General features: G+C 49.4%; 1 protein-coding gene across 6 annotated transcripts in view; it reads right to left on the reverse strand.

Annotated features, from left to right (window-relative positions):
* NFIC (nuclear factor I C) overlaps positions 1-21,115 on the reverse strand; it is a 130,571-nt gene that overhangs the window by 55,811 nt on the left and 53,645 nt on the right. The gene's annotated exons all lie outside the window — the stretch shown is intronic.

The following is a 21,115-nucleotide window of genomic DNA, read 5'->3' on the forward strand; positions in this document are numbered from 1 at the left end:
GCTGGCAGGGAGCAGCTTAAAGCAGGGCGGGGGAGCCCTCAAAAAGTTTTTTTTGGGGGGGTGGTGGAAGAAAGGAGGAAACAGCTGAGCCAAGCAAATCGATAGCTTGTTTTCTTCTTCTTCAGAGAGAGGGAAGGAGGGAGGAGAGGAGCCTGGCCCAGCCCTGACTCTCGTGACCTGGATCGAAGCCATCGATTGAACATCTCATTTGCAACATCTGACACCTAGCTGCATTTTTAAAAAGCAAGGAAACCTCAAGCGCTGGCCTGGACTGCTGTTGTTTCAAATCCTCGCCCTTTGGAAAGCGAGGGAGGAAAGGGCTTTCTTCCTTCCCCATTGGCAGGACGGAGAAAGGACCTGCGGTTTGGTTGAAAATCAAACCTGAGGACTAGAAACCTCCCCAAGGACTTGCAATCCTTTGATCCCTCCAGGGATCCCTGATTCTCTATCTCCCTCGTTCTTTTTCATATACAGTACGTTAAGTAGCGTCCCGACCCCCATCGTTCAGCCTGGACACTGAGGTTCAGCGCTGAGGGCCTTCTGGCGGTTCCCTCGCTACGAGAAGCCAAGTTTCAGGGAACCAGGCAGAGGGCCTTCTCGGTGGTGGTGCCCGCCCTGTGGAATGCCCTCCCACCAGATGTCAAGGAAATAAACAACTATCTGACTTTAAGAACACATCTGAAGGCAGCCCTGTTTAGGGACGTTTTTAATGTTTGATTCTATTTTTAATATTCTGTTGGGGGTTGCCTAGAGTGGCTGGGGAAACCCAGCCAGATGGGCGGGGTATAAATTAATAAATGAATTGTTGTTGTTGTTGTTGTTGTTGTTGTTGTTGTTGTTGTTGTTGCTCTTTTCTCTTTAATTCCCACCTTGCCTCTTAAAGCAGCGTTTCCCAAACTTGGTTCTCCAGCTGTTTCTGCACTACGACTCCCATCATGCCTAGCTAGTGGGACCAGGGATCATGGGAACTGTAGTCCAAAAAATAGTTTCCCTATCCGTTTATCTTTCTCAGGGGGGAGAATTACAGCGTTACAACCGATGGGGCAATCATCCTTACAATTTACATGGCATTTTTCTTTCTTTCGTAGCATCGTAGAGTTGGAAGGGACCCCCAGAGTCATCTAGTCCCACCCCCTGCAAAGCAGAGATCTCAGCTAAAGCATCCCTGACCGATGGCCATCCAACCTCTGCTTCAAAACCTCCAAGGAAGGAGAATCCACCACCTTCCATCAGCTCTCACTGTCAAAAAGAACCTTCTCTCTTGTCACTTGAAGCCACGGGTTCGAGTCCTACCCTCCTCCAGAGGAGGAAACAAGCTTGCTCTGTCTTATGACCCGAGAGCAACTCTCCCCTCTTGCGGTTTTTTCTGAAATAGGCTTTCACCGGCATTCTGCCTCTGGCAGTGAAGGCGGCGGCAGAGGGAGGGGGGACGGACACGGTCATTGTGGCTACCCGCCGGTAGCCGTATGCTCTTCGTACTTGCCTCCTCCTCCTTCAAAGGCCTATTGGGCTTGGATGTTTTCCCGATGAATTATGGTTACGACAGGCCGCAGTTCCCATCAGAGGCGGCTGGGGGAGCCCCTCCCCCGCAGAGAGGGGGAAAGGGAAAGCAAAGGGAGAAGAGGAGGAAGAGGAGGAAAGAAAACAAGAATGGTATGGTTGGAGAAGACAGGAGTTACTCAAGCCGGGAATTCCCCCCCCCCCCCGACTCGAAAAGCTGACGTCCACCTAGTCTGCAGCCACCGTTTTGAGGCTGCCAGCCACGTGGCTCTTGACAGCTGCCAAACCAAAAGTGGGGAGACCTTTGTGCCCCTCCAGATGTTGCTAGGCTCCAGCCCAAGGTTAGGTTTGCTGGGAGTTCTTCTTCTTCTTCTTTGGCGATCTCTCGTAGCTGAGTAAGATTGTCTTCCATAAACACGGTTTTAACAATGAGTCCATAAGGGACTGTGGAGGCCAATTCTGGATCCACACGTCCTTCCACAGTGGGGACATAGGTTTCCGGGCAGGAGTTGATCCCGGTGAGGGTTTGTCAAGCGTCCCTTCCTCTTAGCACGTTTCTCCCTTGCGTCCTGAGTTCGAGATTCTTCAAAGCCCATGACACCTTTGGCAAAGGCTGTTCTCCAACTGGAGCGCTCGCAGGCCAATGTTTCCCAGTTGTCGGTGTTTATACTACATTTTTTAAGATTTGCCTTGAGAGAGTCTTTAAACCTCTTTTGTTGACCACCAGCATTACGCTTTCCATTTTTAAGTTCAGAATAGAGGAGTTGCTTTGGAAGACGATCATCAGGCATCCGCACAACATGACTAGTCCAACAAAGTTGATGTTGAAGAATCATTGCTTCAACACTGGTGATATTTGCTTCTTCCAGTACACTGATATTAGTTCACCTGTCTCCCCAAGTGATGTGTAAAATATTTCAGAGACACCGTTGATGGAATCTCTTGAGGAGTTGGAGATGGTGTTTATAAGTGTAGCCCAGGAGGGACACAATTGTAATACTGTATATTCCTGCGTATAAGACTACTTTTTAACCAGGAAAATCTTCTCAAAAGTTGTCTTATTCTCCAGTCGTCTTATACGCCGGAATATACGGTACTTTATTGTCACTTGTACAACTTGTATACAGTGAGATCACACACAAAAATTTCGCCCGTCTGTGCCCCTTAGGAAGTGTGGATATTTTGTTTTATTTTCAACTGCAGCCCACAAGAGATGGAAGAATGTCTCTGTTCGGAAGAGGCATTCCCACCCCGAGACAGGAGAATGCCTCTTCCCATATCAGAGATGGAGGAAAGCTGGATCCTGCCAGGTGTTTCCAGACTACAACTCCCATCTGCCTGAACAGCTGGCATGGCCAAGGGCGGAAGGTGCTGGGAGTTGTAGTCCGGCGACATTTAGAGAGGGACAGGTTCCCAGGCTAACCTCTCCAAGTCCTGACCCAGTGTTTCTCAAACTGGGGTCTCCGACTACAACTCCCATCATCCCTAGTTAGCAGCCGGAGACCTCACCCTTTCCTCCTGTATCCTCAATACTGTGTCATCTTGGTACTCAAACAACTTGGAACCCAAACGCTGTGTGCATGCACACGAAAGCTCATACCAAAATAAAAACTTAGTTGGTCTTTAAGGTGCTACTGAAGGAATTTTTTTATTTTGCAAACCCGGAAGTGTTCCGGTTTGCGAACTTTTTTTCGGAAGCTGAACGTGCTCCGTTTTGAGTGCCACACTTCCGTTTTGAGTGTTACACTGAGGTCTGTCTGTTTTTGCTATTTATTTTGCGGTTTTGCAGCTCTTTTTTTGTTTTGTTTTCTTGACTGTGTGGAACCCAGTTCAGCTACTGACGGACTGATTGTGTGACTGCAGTACATTGTTTATTGCTTTCATTTTATGGATAGTGTTCTCGTTAGATAGTAAAATTCATGTTACAGTGGTACCTCGGTTTATGAACACAATTGGTTCCGGAAGTCTGTTCATAAACTGAAGCGTTCATAAACTGAAGAGAACTTTCCCATTGAAAGTAATGGAAAGTGGATTAATCTGTTCCAGACGGTCCATGGAGTACATAAACTGAAGCGTTCATAAACTGAAGCGAACTTTCCCATTGAAAGTAATGGAAAGTGAATTAATCTGTTCCAGATGGGTCTGCGGCGTTCGTAAACCGAAAATTTGTAAACCGAGGTGTTCATAAACCGAGGTTCCACTGTAAATTGCTGTTTTAGGGGTTGTTTTTAAAAGTCCGGGACGAATTAATCCATTTTGCATTACTTTCTATGCGAAAGCATGACTTGGTTTTGGAACGCTTTGGTTTTGGAACGGGCTTCTGGAACGGATTAAGTTTGAGAACCAAGGTACCAATGTATCTCCGAAACCAGACCGAATGCCTTCGCCTGCCTCTGTTGTCCAGGTTGCCCATTTTACAGGTGAGCACCACTGAGGCTCGGGTGTAATTGTGACCCTCCCAAACTTAATGCCAGGAATCAGAAGCCCCTTCTCACCCTCAGCGGTGGGCTTGGAGCTCCCAAACTTCATTAGGATGCAGAATATGTTTGCTGTAACTGAAATGCTTGACAAATTTTCATGAGGATTTTTAAAATCAAATTTTTAAAAAATGTTTCGCAGACCGAATTGCGCTTTAAAATAATAATAAAAATAAAAATTCGGCAGAGATAAGAGCGTAAGACTCTTTAATCTCAGAGTCGTGGGTTCGAAGCCCACGTTGGGCTAAGGATTCGTACATTGACCACCTACGACGTGGTCTCTTCGAACTCTCCTACGAAAAAGAGAGAGAGAAAGAGGAAATGGAAAGCTCGGCTGCAGTAATCTGGGGGACGGGGTTTAAGACTGGAAAAAAGTGTTTCTGCCAATTGTACTTTTCTCCGCTGTTTGTCGGACTTGTAACTCAAGAAAATCTTTAATATTTTTTTTTAAGATTGAAAAAGCGAAGACACAGAACCCACAAGAGCAGCCCATCCCCGTTTCTGAAGAAGCATGCATGAGTGTTCCCTTTACTTCGTGGAAAACCAGAAAGCGAGTCTGAAATCTGCAAACTTTTTAACAATGCGTCCCACACGCCCAGCAGGGGAGGCGTCACAACTGTCCTGTCCGTCCCCGGCTGAGCTGGAAATAAGGTCCCCCCCCCCCTTTGAGCGGAAGTTCAGGCTTTAAAATACGAGGGTGCGAGGTTAGGAAGGAGAATTGTGGGCTGCAGCAATTCAGACGGCACAGGGGTGGGTGTGTGGAAATAAAATATGTATGTATGTGCGCATGTGTTTAAATGCATATATGAACGCTCCCCTCCTACAGGCAGGGTCGAAACTGGAACAACCCCCTTTTTTTGCAGAAGGACAACAACTCTCTCCCTCTGCAAAAAATAACCCCCCACCAAACACATTTCTCAGGACCACAGAGTATGAGTTTCAGAGAACACAACAGCCCTTTATATAAAACCCGGAAGATCACTGATTGTATAATCGCCTCCGCCGCTTATATAATCACCAGGGTGAAACAATTTGTTCCCGCTGCAAATCCTGGCTGAATCTGCCAGAGTTGGTCTGGGCGATGGAGCCCGAAGCTTTCGGGGTGGGGTGGAGGGGGAAAGAGGGAGAAGAAGGGCAGCGTCAAGGCGGTTGCCAACTACCCCCCTTGCCGGGGTGTGTGTGTGTGTCAGCGTTTTATGAAATACTCGTGAGCCCCCAAAAAGGCATGTTTGCAAAGGAGGGTGCCCGGCGCAACTCTGTAGAAGGTGGTGCTTGCCTCCTCTTCAGAGTGTGGGGGAGGAGCTGATTTTGTGGTTTCCAATGTGTGCCCCCTTGCATTTGACTAAATACGTTTTTTGGGAGCAGTAAAAAAGAAGAAGCCCACAGAGGAGGGTGCCCGGCGCATCTCTGTATGATATGTCGCTCTTGCCACTTCTTCCGTGTTGGGGGAGGGGAGGGGAGGGGAGGTGCTATTGCATGAGGTTCCTACATGTGGGCCGCTTCTCCAATGCAAAGGTGAAACAGAATTAACTCCATCTCAGCGGAGGTTCCTGTTGCATCTCTGCAGGAGTGCCTGGCCTGGGCGTACTTCTGATGAAGAGGTAAATCCAGAAGGGTGACAAAGCGTCAAAGACAGTGAGCTTCTGTGAGCGTAGGTTATTTAATTGCCAAGGATGCAGCCTGAAAAGAACTTAACTGGATACTGTCCAGTGCCTACTTAGCCTATCTCGAAAGGTTGTTGAGAAGATAATGCAAAGGCGAGCTCAAGGAAGCGGGCAACTGGCACGCCTCTCCTCCAGGAATTGGCCTGATCCTCTTTTGAAGCCATCCGAATTGGTGGCCATCACTGCTTCCTGCAGCAGGGAGTTCCACCGTTTAACCAAGCGCTGCTTGAAGGAGGAGAAAAAGGACTCTCTCTCATCTGCCCAGAAACTTCCAATATTCAGCTTCACTGAATGTCCGCAAGAGAGGGAGAAATACATTTCTTTCTTCCACCCCAGGTTCGGGAAGCACGGAGAGGTCCGGCTGAACCAGCAAGGAAACTAGTCCCTCTCTCGCCACACCTTCTTGTGGCAATGAGTTCTGGAGCTTATCGATGTGCCCAGGAGGGAGAACTTTCTGACAGTAAGAGCTGCTCGACAGGGGAACAGACACCCATAAGAAGGGGTGGGCTCCTCTTCCTTTTATTCCACAGCCACACCCACACACCCCCATGGGACAGTGGAACCTCGGTTTTCGAACTTAATCCGTTCCGGAAGACCATTTGGGCTTCCAAAAAGTTCGAAAACCAAGGATTGATTGTACAGAAGATACCGTATTTTTCAGTCTATAAGGCACCTCCATGTATAAGACGCCCCCTATTTTTTTGGAGACTCCGATTTAAGAAAAGGGGGGACCTATCCGTGTATAAAACACCCCCAATTTTGGACATTATGTTTTAGGGGTGAAACCTAGTTTTTTACACAGAAAAATACGGTGACTATTGAGGAAACCATGGCCACAAAAGAAGACAACAAATAATTGAAAAACATAAAAGCAGGCTTTTATCGTGCCATAGTTTCATTTGCATTGGCTCCCAGTATGTTTCCGAGCACAATTCAAACTGTTGGTGCTGACCTTTAAAGCCCTAAATGGTCTCTGCCCAGTATCCCTGAAGGAGCGTCTCCACCCCCATCATTCAGCCCGGACACTGAGATCCAGTGCCAAGGGCCTTCTGGTGGTTCCCTTATTGCGAGAAGCAAGGTTACAGGGAACCAGGCAGAGGGCCTTCTCGGTGGTGGCACCCGCCCTGTGGAATGCCCTCCCATCAAATGTCAAAGAAATAAATAACTACCAGACTTTTAGGCAGGGCCGTCTAAAGCATATTGGGCGCCCTGGCGCCGTGGTGCGGAGATCGCTCCGGCGCCCCCCCCCTGGTGGGCGGGCGCCACATGCCGCGTGCCCCCCCCCGCCGGCCCCGCACCACCCAGCCTACCCCTAGAGCCAGCCTTGCTTTTAGGAGACATCTGAAGGCAGCCCTCTTTAGGGAAGCTTTTCATGTTTAATAAATTATTGTATTTTAATGTTTTGTTGGAGGCCGCCCAGAGTGGCTGGGGAAACCCAGCTAGATGGGCGGGGTATAAATAATAAATTACTATTATTATTATTATTATTATTATTATTATTATTATTATTATTATTTGATTGCTCTAAGATGGTAGCGAAGGAAGGCAAGGGGGGGGTGCTGGGCACCACCATGGAGGGACTGTAAGGCGGCTTGGGGGGGCATTGCTGTGGGCTGCAGGGACGACGCAAGGTGGTATGGGGGGGGGGTTGCTCAGCGTCTTGGGCCCTGCAGTGCTGTCACTCAAAACGCCAGCTAAGGAAGTTTTGGCGCTGTTTTCCAAAAAACGGCTCAACAAGTTTGGCTGGTCCCCTAAAAACTTTGCGGGGGGGGGAGGGAATCTTGAGAGGGATGAAACAAAAGAAGGGGGGAGACAGCGCGGGGATAGCTAGGATTTTTTGGTAGGGGAAGCCCAAAAAGTTCTTGAGGGTTTTTTTTTGGGGGGGGGAGATCACGCAAAAAAGTTCTTGAGCTTTTAAAATCACCTCCCATTTTAGGGGTTTTAAAATCACCTCCCATTAGCTTTTGAGACGACACTACCCCAAAAAGTTCTTGAGGTTTTTAGCAGGAGAACACCCCCCAAATTTGAACTTTTGGGAAGATTTCCCCCAAAAGTTATTGAGCTATTTTAGGGAGATCAGCCCCAAAAAGTTTCTGAGATTTTGGGGGGAAATCACCCCCAAAAGCTGCTGATATTTTTGGGAAAGATCATGGGTTAAAAAAACCCCCAAAGAGGACATGAATAGGTGCAGGGTTTTGACAACAAAGGATAAAAATGGAAGTATGATAATTTGGATAAATGCAATTAGATGCAGTATAAAAAGGAAGATAAGATTTTGGAAGCCGTGAGAGGGGTGGGGGGAAGTCCGGGGGTTCAGGAAATCCCATAAACGTACTGATATGGACTATGGTTTAGTGTGTGTGTGTGTGTGTGTGTGTGTGTGTGCGCAAAAAATTGTTGTTTTCTTTTTGAAACTTTGAAAATAAAATTTAAAAGGGGGGGCAGGCTTCTGTTAAGGGGAGGTGCAGAACCTCACTTAATTCGGTATGTTTAATGCTTTTCAGGATTTTTGAGGCTAAGCTCCTGGGAGAGAAAGGTGGCCAAGCGAAGCCCCTGCGCCTTTAAACCCCGCATGTGCTTGTGTCTCGGCCCCGCCTCGTCCTCGCCTGACCCCTGGCGCAGGCAAACACCAGCCCTTTCCCTGGGCGGGCCTGACCCACATTCCTGGCCAGGGCGAGGAGGAGAGGAGAGGAGAGTGAGGGGGGGAATGGAAAAGCTGAGAGAAGAGGATCTGCAGCGAAGGGCGCAAATAATTTTTTCCCTTTTCCCTTTCCCCCCAGAGCTTGTTTAGAATTGCATCCTCTGCGCCAAATGGATTTTTTTGAATTTTGTGACCCGCCCTTTCCCCCCCCTATGGTATTGTATATATTTCCCATAGATTTCATAGCATCTTAGAGTTGGAAGGGACCCAAGGGTCATCTAGTCCAACCCGCTGCAAGGCAGGAATATATATATATATTCTTTGCTGCAAGTGGCTTCAAGATCTTTGAGTGAATAGTTTAATAAACAACAACAAGCATCATCGTCATCCCCAATGGCATCTCTGGGTACGGCTGAGGTTGCCCCCTGCCTGAAACCCTAGCTATGAGATTCTTAATCTCAGGGCCATGGGTTTGAGTCCCAACGTTGGGCAAAAGATTCCTTCATTGCAGGGGGTTTGACTGGATGACCCTGAGGTCCCTTCCACCTCTACAATTCTGTGGTCCTATTCTTCTGTTCAAGTTAAATCAGCCCTTTATTCAGAACCATGCATTGTTGTTTTTTAAGGAGAAACAGCAGCTCAGTGCGGAAAGCCCTGGGATCAATCAATCAATCAATCAGGGATTCCTTCATTGTAGGGGGTTGGACTAGATGGCCCCTCCCAACTCTGCCATTCTGTGATTCCAATTCCGCCATCCTATTCTCCAGCTCCAGCCAGCCAAGAGATTTTAGCAAGCCCAGCGGCGATTTGCCTCTCCATGGAGGCAAATGGAGAGCCAGCGTGGTGTAGTGGTTAAGAGTGGTAGACTCGTAATCTGGTGAACTGGGTTCGCGTCTCCGCTCCTCCACATGCAGCTGCTGGGTGACCTTGGGCTAGTCACACTTCTTTGAAGTCTCTCAGCCCCACCCATCTCACAGAGTGTTTGTTGTGGGAGAGGAAGGGAAAGGAGAATGTTAGCCGCTTTGAGACTCATAGAATCATAGAGTTGGAAGAGACCACAAGGGCCATCCAGTCCAACCCCCTGCCAAGCAGGAAACACCATCAAAGCATTCTTGACAGATGCCTGTCGAGCCTCCGCTTAAAGACCTCCAAAGAAGGAGACTCCACCACACTCCTTGGCAGCAAATTCCACTGCCGAACAGCTCTTACTGTCAGGAAGTTCTTCCTAATGTTGAGGTGGAATCTTCTTTCTTGTGGTTTGAATCCATTGCTCCGTGTCCGCTTCTCTGGAGCAGCAGAAAATAACCTCCCTCCCTCCTCTATATGACATCCTTTTATATATTTGAACATGGCTATCATATCACCCCTTAACCTTCTCTTCTCCAGGCTAAACATACCCACCTCCCTAAGCCGTTCCTCATAAGGCATCGTTTCCAGGCCTTTGACCATTTTGGTTGCCCTCTTCTGGACTCGTTCCAGTTTGTCAGTATCCTTCTTGAACTGTGGTGCCCAGAACAGGTGAGGTCTGACCAGAGCAGAATACAGTGATACTATTACTTCCCTAGATCTAGATGCTATACTCCTATTGATGCAGCTCCAGAATTGCATTGGCTTTTTTAGCTGCTGCATCACACTGTTGACTCATGTCAAGTTTGTGGTCTACCAGGACTCCTAGATCCTTTTCACATGTACTCCTTCGGGTAGTGGTAAAGCAGGATATCAAATCTGAACTCCTCTTCTTCTTTTTCTATCCATTTTAGTGCCTTGTGGCAGAGAGTTCCATAGGTTAAACCGGGGTCACCAACAGCACACTGAGTCGAAGAGGGATTTCTTGGGGGCTTGCCCCAAATCTACCAGCTACAGCTTTTATCCTTATGGCGTATTCCCCTTGCATTCTCGCTGCAGCCTCACTAAACTAAGAGGAGTCTGGGACTTGCAATCTGGGCCCATTCAAAAGGGGGGTCCCTCTCTCCCATCACAAACAAACAAAACCCACCCTCCAAAATGGAAAAAAAAAGCAGCCGCGACAGCCATTGTTTTCTGCCTTGCCAGTTGGCCGATGCCAGCATTGCCCAGCCGCCATCTGGAGATAACTTGCTCCCCCCCCCCAGAACAGAGACAAGAGCGGGGCTCTCTTCTCAGCCTCTCTGGGGCTGGCTTTGGTGGGGGGGGGAGAGGAGGGTGCCGCCTCGCCACCTGCCGCCCATCTGCCCAAAGCTGGCACTGCCATCTGCTTGGCCTCATCTCCGGGGTGCCAAGGCCGACAGCTGCTGTCGGGTTTTCCCCGACGGGCACCGGTGCCAAGGCGCTGGGCCTCTCCCAATGGCAGCCTGCATTGAAGAGAGAATGGTGTCGAATGGTGCCAACCGTGGGCATCAGGTTCCCTTGCGGGGGGTGGGGCAGGGCGGGGGGCTTCTATAATGCCAAGAGGGGGAAGGAATTAAAGCACACACAGAGAGAGGAGAGGTCTTTGTGTTGGGGCCCGTGCGCCGTTAATTGTGCAATTAGGGAGGCGAAAACGGCCGCTTCTTGGTTTCATTATTTATCAAAAGCACCTCATCTTCCCAGGGAGGGGAATTAGGAGATAGACAGATATTGGGGTGGTTCGCCAGCTGCTATCTCTCCGTCTGCCTAGCGTATTGTTTTCAGGACAGATAAAAGAAAATGTCCTGCTTTAAGCAACGGTGACCAACCTAGATGGCTTCGAAAGAGGATGGGGGCAAATTCCTGGAGGAGGAAAGGATTTTCGGGCCACAAGAGCGATGCTCTGCCCTACATGGCCAGAGGAATTAAACGCCTCTGGAGACCAAGTTTCTGAAAAATGCAGAAGAGGAGAGTTGCTCTGTTTCTCAAAACCTGCTTACGGGCAACTGGTCGGCCGTGGTGAAAACAGGATGCTGGGCTGCAGTGCACACCCTCCAACTTTTCTCCCGTGAAAACAGGGGTGTCCTATTCCATCATCATCATCATTTTAATATTTATACCCCGCCCATCTGACTGGGTTGCCCCAGCCGCTCTGGGGGGGCTTCCAACAGAATATATAAAAACATTAAACATCAAAGAAAACTTCCCTATCCAGGGCTGCCTTCAGATGTCTTCTAAAGGTTGTATCATTGCTTATCTCCTTGGCTCGGGGTTCGCATTACTCCATTTCTCCATTGAAAATAGGGACGTCCTAGAATCATATAATCAGTTAGAAGAGACCACAAGGGCCATCCAGTCCAACCCACTGCCGAGCAGGAAACACCATCAAAGCATTCCTGACATATGCCTGTCAAGCCTCTGCTTAAAGACCTCCAAAGAAGGAGACTCCACCACACTCCTTGGCAGCAAATTCCACTGCTGAACAGCTCTTACTGTCAGGAAGTTCTTCCTAATGTTGAGGTGGAATCTTCTTTCTTGTAGTTTGAATCCATTGCTCCGTGTCCGCTTCTCTGGAGCAGCAGGAAACAACCTTTCTCCCTCCTCTATATGACATACTTTTATATATTTGAACTATTCCATATTCCATCCCCTCCAATATTTCTCCAATGAAAATAGTGACGTCCTATTCCATCCCCTCCAATGTTTGTCCCTTCAAAATAGAGATGTCCTAAGGAAAAGCGGGGTATAGTTAAAGCTGTGGTTTCCCCAGTAGTGATGTATGGAAGTGAGAGCTGGACCACAAAGAAGGCTGATCGCCGAAGAACGGATGCTTTTGAATTATGGTGCTGGAGGAGACTCTTGAGAGTCCCATGGACTGCAAGAAGATCAAACCTCTCCGTTCTGAAGGAAATCAGCCCTGAGTGCTCACTGCAAGGACAGATCCTGAAGCTGAGGCTCCAATACTTTGGCCACCTCATGAGAAGAGAAGACTCCCTGGGAAAGACTCTGACACGACTAAACAACTAAACAACAACAAAGAAAAGCGGGACACTCCGGGATCAAATCTGAAACCGGGACGACTTCTGTAAATCTGGGACTATCCCAGGAAAATAGGGACACTTGGAAGGTCTGCCTGTGGTCTGACACACCCCAGAGAAGAAGGTTTCTGGGTCAGAATTTCCCACAGCCCGGCTGTAACACCTAAGTAGGGCTGCCCCGTGTCCGGAATCTCCTGGACGAAGCCGGGATTTGGGCCTTGTAAACAGCGCTCAGGCGAAAATCGCCCAAATGTCCGGGGGAAATCCAGACGTATGGCAAGCCACGTTGGAAGTGTAGATTTTGGCGTGTTTCCTTAAAAATAGCTCGAATCTTCATGGCTCGACAGTCAGGATTTTCACGTTTTGAAATATGGCAACCCTAAACCTAAGAATCATAGAATTGTACGGCTGCAATGCAGAAATTGCAGCTGAATAGTCACTAGAGTAGTTGTTCTTTTACTGGATAGTAAAGAAATCTACAGATTGCCGCTCCCGAAATTCTGTAACGAGACCGGCTTGCCGCCGGGGCAAAGATGGAAGCGGTGCTTCTGCGGACTTAAATATTTTATGGAAGGCTTTTAAACGCACTAAGTGCCGGATGGGTTTTTGGGCCTCGATCCAAATGGCGGGTGCTCTTCTGTGTCTTTGGTAGCAGAGAATCAGTTTCTATTTTAACGGGAGAAATGTTGGAGGGGGTGGAATCGGACGCCCCATGCTTTAGCTGAGATTTGTGCTTTGCAGGGGGTTGGACTAGATGCCTCTGGGGGTCCCTTCCAACTCTAAGATTCTACGATGCTACAGAAGAAAGAAAAACACCATAAAAATTCTAAGGACGATTGCCTCATCGGTCGTGGCGCTGAAGTTCTCCCCCCCCCCCCCCCCGGGAGAAAGATACACGAAGAGGGAAACTTTTTTGGACTACAGTTCCCATGATCCCTTGTCCCGCTAGCTAGGCATGATGGGAGTCATAGTGCAGAAACAGCTGGAGAACCAAGTTTGGGAAATGCTGCTTTAAGAGGTAAGGTGAGAATTAAAGAGAATATATACCGGTACATATATATGAAAAAGAACAAGGGAGAGAAAAAAAATCAGGAGCGATTCAGTCCACGGATCAGAAAGGATTTAAGAATAGTATTGGGAAATCATAGAATCATAGAGTTGGAAGAGACCACAAGGGCCATCCAGTCCAACCCCCTGCCAAGCAGGAAACACCATCAAAGCATTCTTGACATGTGCCTGTCAAGCCTCTGCTTAAAGACCTCCAAAGAAGGAGACTCCACCACATTCCTTGGCAGCAAATTCCACTGTCGAACAGCTCTTACTGTCAGGAAGTTCTTCCTAATGTTTAGGTGGAATCTTCTTTCTTGTTCTGGGGGGGGGGGGATCCAGAGTCCTTCCTGTTGGGGATAATTCAGACGAAAATTTCCAGGTGTCAAAAAAGGCTATTTATGTATGCTACTATTGCGGCCCATGTTTTGTTAACCCAAAAAAGGAAAACGACCAAGGTCCCAACCAAAGATGAACAGTAATGTAAGCTGATGGAATACAGTGGGACCTCACAAGACGAATGCCCGGCAAGACGAATTTTTCGCAAGACGAATGCGTCTTGCGATCTGATGGTGACTCACAAGATGAATTCGTTTTGTGAAAAATTCGTCTTGCGAATCACGGTTTCCCATAGGAATGCATTGAAATTTAATTAATGCGTTCCTATGGGCAAAAAAAGGAATTTGAATGCATTCCTATGGGAAACTGCGATTCACAAGACGAATTTTCCGCAAAAGGAATTGACCCGCGGAACGAGTTAAATTTGTCTTGCGAGGCACCACTGTATACGGAGCTTGCGGACTTAACATAGAATAAGAGAACAAGAAGGACATATATTTAAAGAAGACGGGAAAACGTTCATCGAATATATGGGAAATAACTGTGTACAGCTGAAAATGTTGGCAGCATTAGGGTAAATTCAACAGTGTAAATAACTTTTGATGGATGCAATAATGGAAAACTGCTTGGTGTAGTTTTTGTAAAATAGGCAGGAATTTATGATATGCAAAATGAACCATGGAAAGAGAAGAAGGGAAGTCATCGACATCTTAAGTATGTAAAGTGAGTACTTTAAATTGTAAAACAGAAAATTTAACATATATATATGTGAACCCCACATGGGCCAATTGGTGCAAGAAAACTCGGTGCCAGATGATTTAATGGGCTGTGATCTTGGGATAGAGGAGTGGTGCAGAGTCAGACCGCCGGGTCCATCAAGCTCAGTATTGCAGACACCAACTGGCAGCCATTCCTAGGGCGTCTTTGCCTTCCTGGAAATGTCACCGTCTGCACGGAAACCGGGCAGAGCCCCGACCCCAAAGCAAGTCAAATATTGTGTTGCTGTCCGCCTTAGCTGCCTGGGAAAAGCCCTTTCAATAGAACTGGCTCCCCTCCTAGGTCTTGGCCATGCAGACACCCCCTTCCAGCCCCCCACCAAACAGAAAAAGGAGGGGGGAAACCCCCACAGCTGTCAGTGTCAGATAGCGGAGCCCTGAGAGAAATCATTTTTACGCGCCCTCCTGGCTGCCCCGGGAGCTGGCATCCCTCGTCTCTGCCAAGGCGAGATGAGCTTCCCTAATGGAGTTCTTGGCAGGGAAACGCCAGCATGTTGGGGTGGGGAGGAGGAGACTGGCTTGGCGGCGGCTGGGGGAGAGGGAGGGGGGAATACTGGAGGGAGGGAGAGCGTCCTGGCAGCTGCAGCCAGCGTGGCATCGAATGGAGGGTGGGGCACGGTGCCAAGTGGGGAACTGCAAGCCCATTAGAGGACAAGGAGGTTGCCAAAGCTCGGGGAGTGCAGGAGAGATCTGGCCGGCGGAAGAGACAGGTGCAGCCCAGACTCCCCCCCCATCTCATCTTTAATTCAAGTGATATGGGGAGGGGGGCACCTGCACAATCTGGGGGGGGGGCGCCGGGTTACCCACGGCGGCTGGGAAACCGCAACAGGGGAGAGGGCTCTCGTGTTCGAATCCTGCTCCTTGCGGGTATCGCTTTGGCCGCTGTGAGGACAGAGTGCCTGCCTAGGTGGGTGCCCCCCTCTTTGGTGCCCCCCCAATGTCTGTATGTTCCCTGCGGCAGAGCGGCCTTGGGGTCTAGAACTCCCCGAAGGATCATCCGGTCTAGGGTGGCCAGCAAGCCGCCTTCAGCATTGTTCTCACTGTGACAAGGCAGCGTAAAAATAAAACGATGATGGTGACATTTCAGAAAGTGAAAACCAGTGATGCAAACCCCCCCACACACACCAGGTAGAAAAACAGAAGCATAGCCACCCCACCTCGCATAAAATTCCCACCCCTTACCTCCCTAATTGTCTAAACCAGGGGTGCCCAAACTTTCTTCAAAGAGGGCCAGATTTGATGAAGTGAACATGCGTGAGGGCATGTTACTCGCAATAGGAGTATAGCATCTAGATCAAGGGAAGTAATAGTACCACTGTATTCTGCTCTGGTCAGACCTCACCTGGAGTATTGTGTCCAGTTCTGGGCACCGCAGTTCAAGAAGGATACTGATAAGCTGGAACGTGTCCAGAAGAGGGCAACCAAAATGGTCAAAGGCCTGGAAACGATGCCTTATGAGGAACGGCTTAGGGAGCTGGGTATGTTTAGCCTGGTTAAGGGGTGATATGATAGCCATGTTCAAATATATGAAAGGATGTCATATAGAGGAGGGAGAAAGGTTGTTTTCTGCTGCTCCAGAGAAGCGGACACGGAGCAATGGATTCAAGCTACAAGAAAGAAGATTCCACCTAAACATTAGGAAGAACTTCCTGACAGTAAGAGCTGTTCGACAGTGGAATTTGCTGCCAAGAAGTGTAGTGGAGTCTCCTTCTTTGGAGGTCTTTAAGCGGAGGCTTGACAGGCATATGTCAAGAATGCTTTGTTGGTGTTTCGTGCTTGGCAGGGGGTTGGACTGGATGGCCCTTGTGGTCTCTTCCAACTCTATGATTCTATGAGGGCAGACCTTTTTTTCAGGACTGAAGTTGTTGAGCTTTTTATACCCCAGGAAATAAACTGCCACAGGGGGCGGATTAAACCGACCGGTGGGCTGGATTGGGCCCCCAAAATGGACTTTGGACATCCCTGGTTTAAACCAACTCTTGAACCAAGAACTTATATACACTGACCACTAATAACGAACCATATGTTGTAGATATTACTATGCTATTTTTGTGACCTACAAGTGACATGAGATAACTTGGTATGTTTATTTGTATAACATTATTCCTGTTTTAAAAAAGAAAAAGGTAAAGGACCCCTGGCAGTTAAGTCCACTCGCGAACGACTCTGGGGTTGCGGCGCTCATCTCGCTTTACTGGCCGAGGGAGCCGGTGTTTGTCCACAGACAGTTTTTCCGAGTCATGTGGCCAGCAGGACTAAGCTGCTTCTGGCAAACCAGAGCAGCACACGGAAACGCCATTTACCTTCCCGTTGGAGTGGTACCTATTTATCTACTTGCACTTTGTGCTTTCGAACTGCTAGGTTGGCAGGAGCAGGGACCAAGCAATGGGAGCTCACCCCGTCACGGGGATTCGAACCGCCAACCTTCTGATCGGCAAGCCCAAGGCTCAGTGGTTTACACCACAGCGTCACCCGCGTCCCTTGTTTCTCGTTTAGAAAACCCAATAAAAAGTTATAGTATATGAAAGAAAGTGAAAATCTGGACACACAAGTTGTTGAGCTTTTTTTTGGGGGGGGGGCAGCCAAAGACCAGCTATGTCCAGGAATTTCCAGACGTCTGGCATCCCTAGTCCCTGCGATCTCAACAAAAGAAGATGCCTCTTTAGGGCAACTGGTTGGCCACTGGGAGAACTGGAGGCTAGATAGTCTCCCTCTGTCCAGCAGGAATGTTCTGTCATCGTGCCACAGATTCATTCCACGAATGGGCATATGTCATCCATAATCGTGACCTGTCACACGGGCTGAAAGTGAGCGCAATAATGTGAGTCTGCAAGTGTCTGGAGGCGGTTGGAGGATGGATGGCGGCTAACAGATTGAGCCTGAATCCTGACAAGTACTGTTTTGGGGGGACAAGGGGCGGGTGGGGGCGGGGGACTCCCTGGTCCTGAATGGGGTAACTGTGCCCCTGAAGGACCAGGTGCGCAGCCTGGGAGTCATTTTGGACCCACAGTTGTCCATGGGGGCGCAGGTCAATTCTGTGTCTAGGACAGCTGTCTGCCAGCTCCATCTGGTACACAGGATGAGACCCTATCTGACCACAAACTGTCTGGCCAGAGTTCTAGTTACAGGTAGGTAGCCGTGTTGGTCTGAGTCGAAGCAAAATAAAAAAATTCCTTCAGTAGCACCTTAAAGACCAACTAAGTTTATATTTTGGTATGAGCTATCTGAAGAAGTGTGCATGCACACGAAAGCTCATACCAAAATATAAACTTAGTTGGTCTTTAAGGTGCTACTGAAGGAATTTTTTTATTTTGTCTGGCCAGAGTGGTGCACGCTCTGCTTATCTCCTGCTTGGACTACTGCAATGCGCTCTATGTGGGGCTACCTTGGAAGGTGACCCAGAAACTACAACTAATCCAGAATGCGGCAGCTAGACTGGGGACTGGGAGCGGCCGCTGAGACCACATAACACCGGTCTTGAAAGACCTACATTGGCTCCCAGTCCGTTTCCGAGCACAATTCAAAGTGATGGTGCTGAAAAAGCTCTAAACCAGATGTTTTGGTCTACAATTCCCATCATCCCTGACCACTGGTCCTGTTAGCTAGGGATCATGGGAGTTGTAGGCCAAAACATCTGGAGGGCCGCAGGTTGGGGATGCCAGCCCTAAACGATCTCGGCCCAGTATCCCTGAAGGAGCGTCTCCACCCCCATCGTTCATCCCGGACACTGAGGTCCAGCTCCAAGGGCCTTCTGGCGGTTCCCTCCCTGCGAGAAGTGAGGTTACAGGGAACCAGGCAGAGGGCCTTCTCGGTGGTGGCACCCGCCCTGTGGAAATAAACAACTATCTGACTTTTAGAAGACATCTGAAGGCAGCATTCCTTTCCGGGACGGCGTCTGCAAATCAGGGATGCCCCTGGAAAATAGGGACACTTGGAGGGTCTGGAGTATGCATCGTTCTGGCGAAGAGGGAACATCTTTTTGTGGTTCTCCTCAGGTGCCCCAATGTCTTGCGCTGGCCCTGAGCACAGGAACCCACTCCATCTGCTAGCTAATTTGATCTCGAGAATTCCCATCTGCTGGGAGAGGTCTCAGCGGATCACGGCAGGAAGGGCTATGCAGTAGATCTCCCCTTCCCACCTCAACCTTGCGCTATGTACTATGCACTTAAACTCTCTCGCACGCATTCATGTTTTGCAAGCTTGTGGTCACGCCGCCCTCCCCTTCCCCATGCATTAGTAATAAGCTCAACATTGCAGACTGCGGTTTCGGCTTAAAGAAAAAACAAAAAACCTCAGAGAAATTCAAGTTTCCTCGGGGCTAAGGGAGAGGTGACCCTTATTCTCTCTCTCTCTCCCCCCCCTTCCCCCTTTATAATGTACCCTGAAAGTGAATCACAGAATTGCAGAGTCAGAAGGGACCATTAGGGTCATCTAGCCCAACCCCCTTCAATGCTTCCGCCCCCCCCCCAAAGAGGGTTCCTGGGCAGTGTAGTTTGTTACGGGTGCTGAGAGCTACGAGGGGGTGAGAAAAGAGAGCTAGGGGTGAGCCGTGAGATGGGCAAGTTTGCCGACGGCACTCAACCGCTCGTGGGCGAAATCGCGAAGAGCGCCAAAAGGAATCTCTCCAAACTGCAATTTGGCATGAAGAAGTGTAAAGTTCGGGGTAGAAATCTTAATTTCATGTCACTGTGGGTTAAACCACAGAGTCTAGGGCTTGCCGATCAGAAGGTCGGCGGTTCGAATCCCTGCTACGGGGTGAGCTCCTGTTGCTTGGTCCCAGCTCCTGCCCACCTACCGTAGCAGTTCGAAAGCACATCAAAGTGCAAGTAGATAAATAGGTACCGCTCCGGCGGGAAGGTAAACGGCGTTTCCGTACGCTGCTCTGGTTCGCCAGAAGCAGCTTTGTCATGCTGGCCACATGACCCGGAAGCTGTCTGCGGACAAACGCCGGCTCCCTCGGCCTATAGAGCGAGATGAGCGCCGCAACCCCTGAGTCAGACACGACTGGACCTGATGGTCAGGGGCCCCTTTACCTTTTTTAGCAGACGAAGAGCAAGAACTCAGGGTAACCAGAGATGGCACGATGAAGCCCAGCTCGCGGCAGCTGTGGAAAAGGACTTATTCGCACAGGGCATAAACATCGGAACTCGCTGCTGTTGGAGGCAGTCATGGAGGCTCTCCATTGCGGTGGCTTTAAATCAGGAATAAAATTCATGGAGGGGAAGACTATCCGGTGGCAAAACATGCAAGGCTGTGAACTCCCAGAATAAGGGAGAGTTTGGGGGAGATATATTGCAGCTTGTCCCCCCAAAGCTGGCAATGAGTCACCTTCACTTACCAGCTGGACCTCCTTGGAAGGAAGAGAAGCAGGCAGATGGCTACAAGTTGGCACTGCGACGGTGCCAGGCTTTTCCTGTGCCACACACTGGAGCAAACCATCCTAGCTGCCCCAGGTGGAGAACAGCAATAATCATAATAATTTATTATTTATACCCTGCCCATCTGGCTGGGTTTCCCCAGCCACTCTGGGCGGCTCCCAAGAGAATATTAAAAACACAATAAAACATCAAACTTCCCTATACGGGGCTGCCTTCAGATGTCTTCTAAATGCTGTGTAGTTGTTTATTTCCCTAACATCTGATGGGAGGGCGTTCCACAAGGAGGGTGCCACCACCGAGAAGGCCCTCTGCCTGGTTCCCTGTAACCTCGCTTCTTGCAGGGAGGGAACCGCCAGAAGGCCCTCGGAGCTGAGCCTCAGTGTCCGGGGTGGAGATGCTCCTTCAGGTATACAGGGCCGTTAGGGCTTCCAAGGTCAGCAGTAACACTTTGAAATGCGCTCAGAAACGTCCCGGGAGCCAGTGAAGATCCTTTAGGACCGGTGCTATATGGTCCCGGCGGCCGCTCCCGGTCACCAGTCCAGCAGCCGCGTTTTGGATTACTTGCCATTTCCGAATCGCCTTCCAAGGCAGCACCATGTAGAGCGCATGGCAGTAGTCCAAGCGGGAGATAACCAGAGCATGCTCCACTCTGGCGAGACAGTCTGCAGGCAGGGAGGGTCTCTGATGGGGCTGGGAAGGCCCCTAAATTGCTCGTCGCTATTGTGTTCCACCTTCTCGTCTTCCGCAAATCGCTAGGCCCAGGAAGCAAACCCTTCCCTAAGCTGGAGGAAGAGAAGAGGGGGGACGTACCCCTAGTATTTTTCAAGTCCCTGTGATTTATCTTGGGCAGAGCTGTGGGTCATTTTTATCCGGAGGGGGAAGAAATAGAAACCCACTTTTTTACAAAGAACCTGAGGACTCGCTGCACCAATACCCTGGGCTTGGTGTAAAACCGATTCCTAGCTACCTCTGTAAAAGTAGCTCTTCATTCAAAAGCATGAGGACTAGACTCTTGCTTCAACTTTAGGGGAAGAGCTGAGTGGCAGAGTGTTGACACTGCTGGGATAGATAGAAGGCAGCTTCCTCTGTTCCCATGCGAGAGGCTCAGCCCTGAATACATCTACTTCCCAAAGTTGGCTGGTGCCCACTGGGGCTCGTAGGTTAGAAGGCAGGGAGCCGGGCAGCAGGGGGCGCCAGAAACAATGATCAGCAGAACCATGCAATCAGTTTGACAGCATCCCGCTCCCTCCTGAGTTCTGCAAGGGCAACACCGAGGCTAAGGAGGAGGAGGGTGGAGCTGACAGCCAGGGGCACCCTCTGGACTGGTTGTAGGGAGGGGGAAAAAGGCTGGTTAAGTTTGGGGCAGCTGTGCCCCATTTCCGCTAATGGCC

The sequence above is a fragment of the Zootoca vivipara genome, chromosome 6, assembly GCF_963506605.1.
Source record: "Zootoca vivipara chromosome 6, rZooViv1.1, whole genome shotgun sequence".
In the NCBI taxonomy this organism is placed as follows: Eukaryota; Metazoa; Chordata; class Lepidosauria; order Squamata; family Lacertidae; genus Zootoca; species Zootoca vivipara.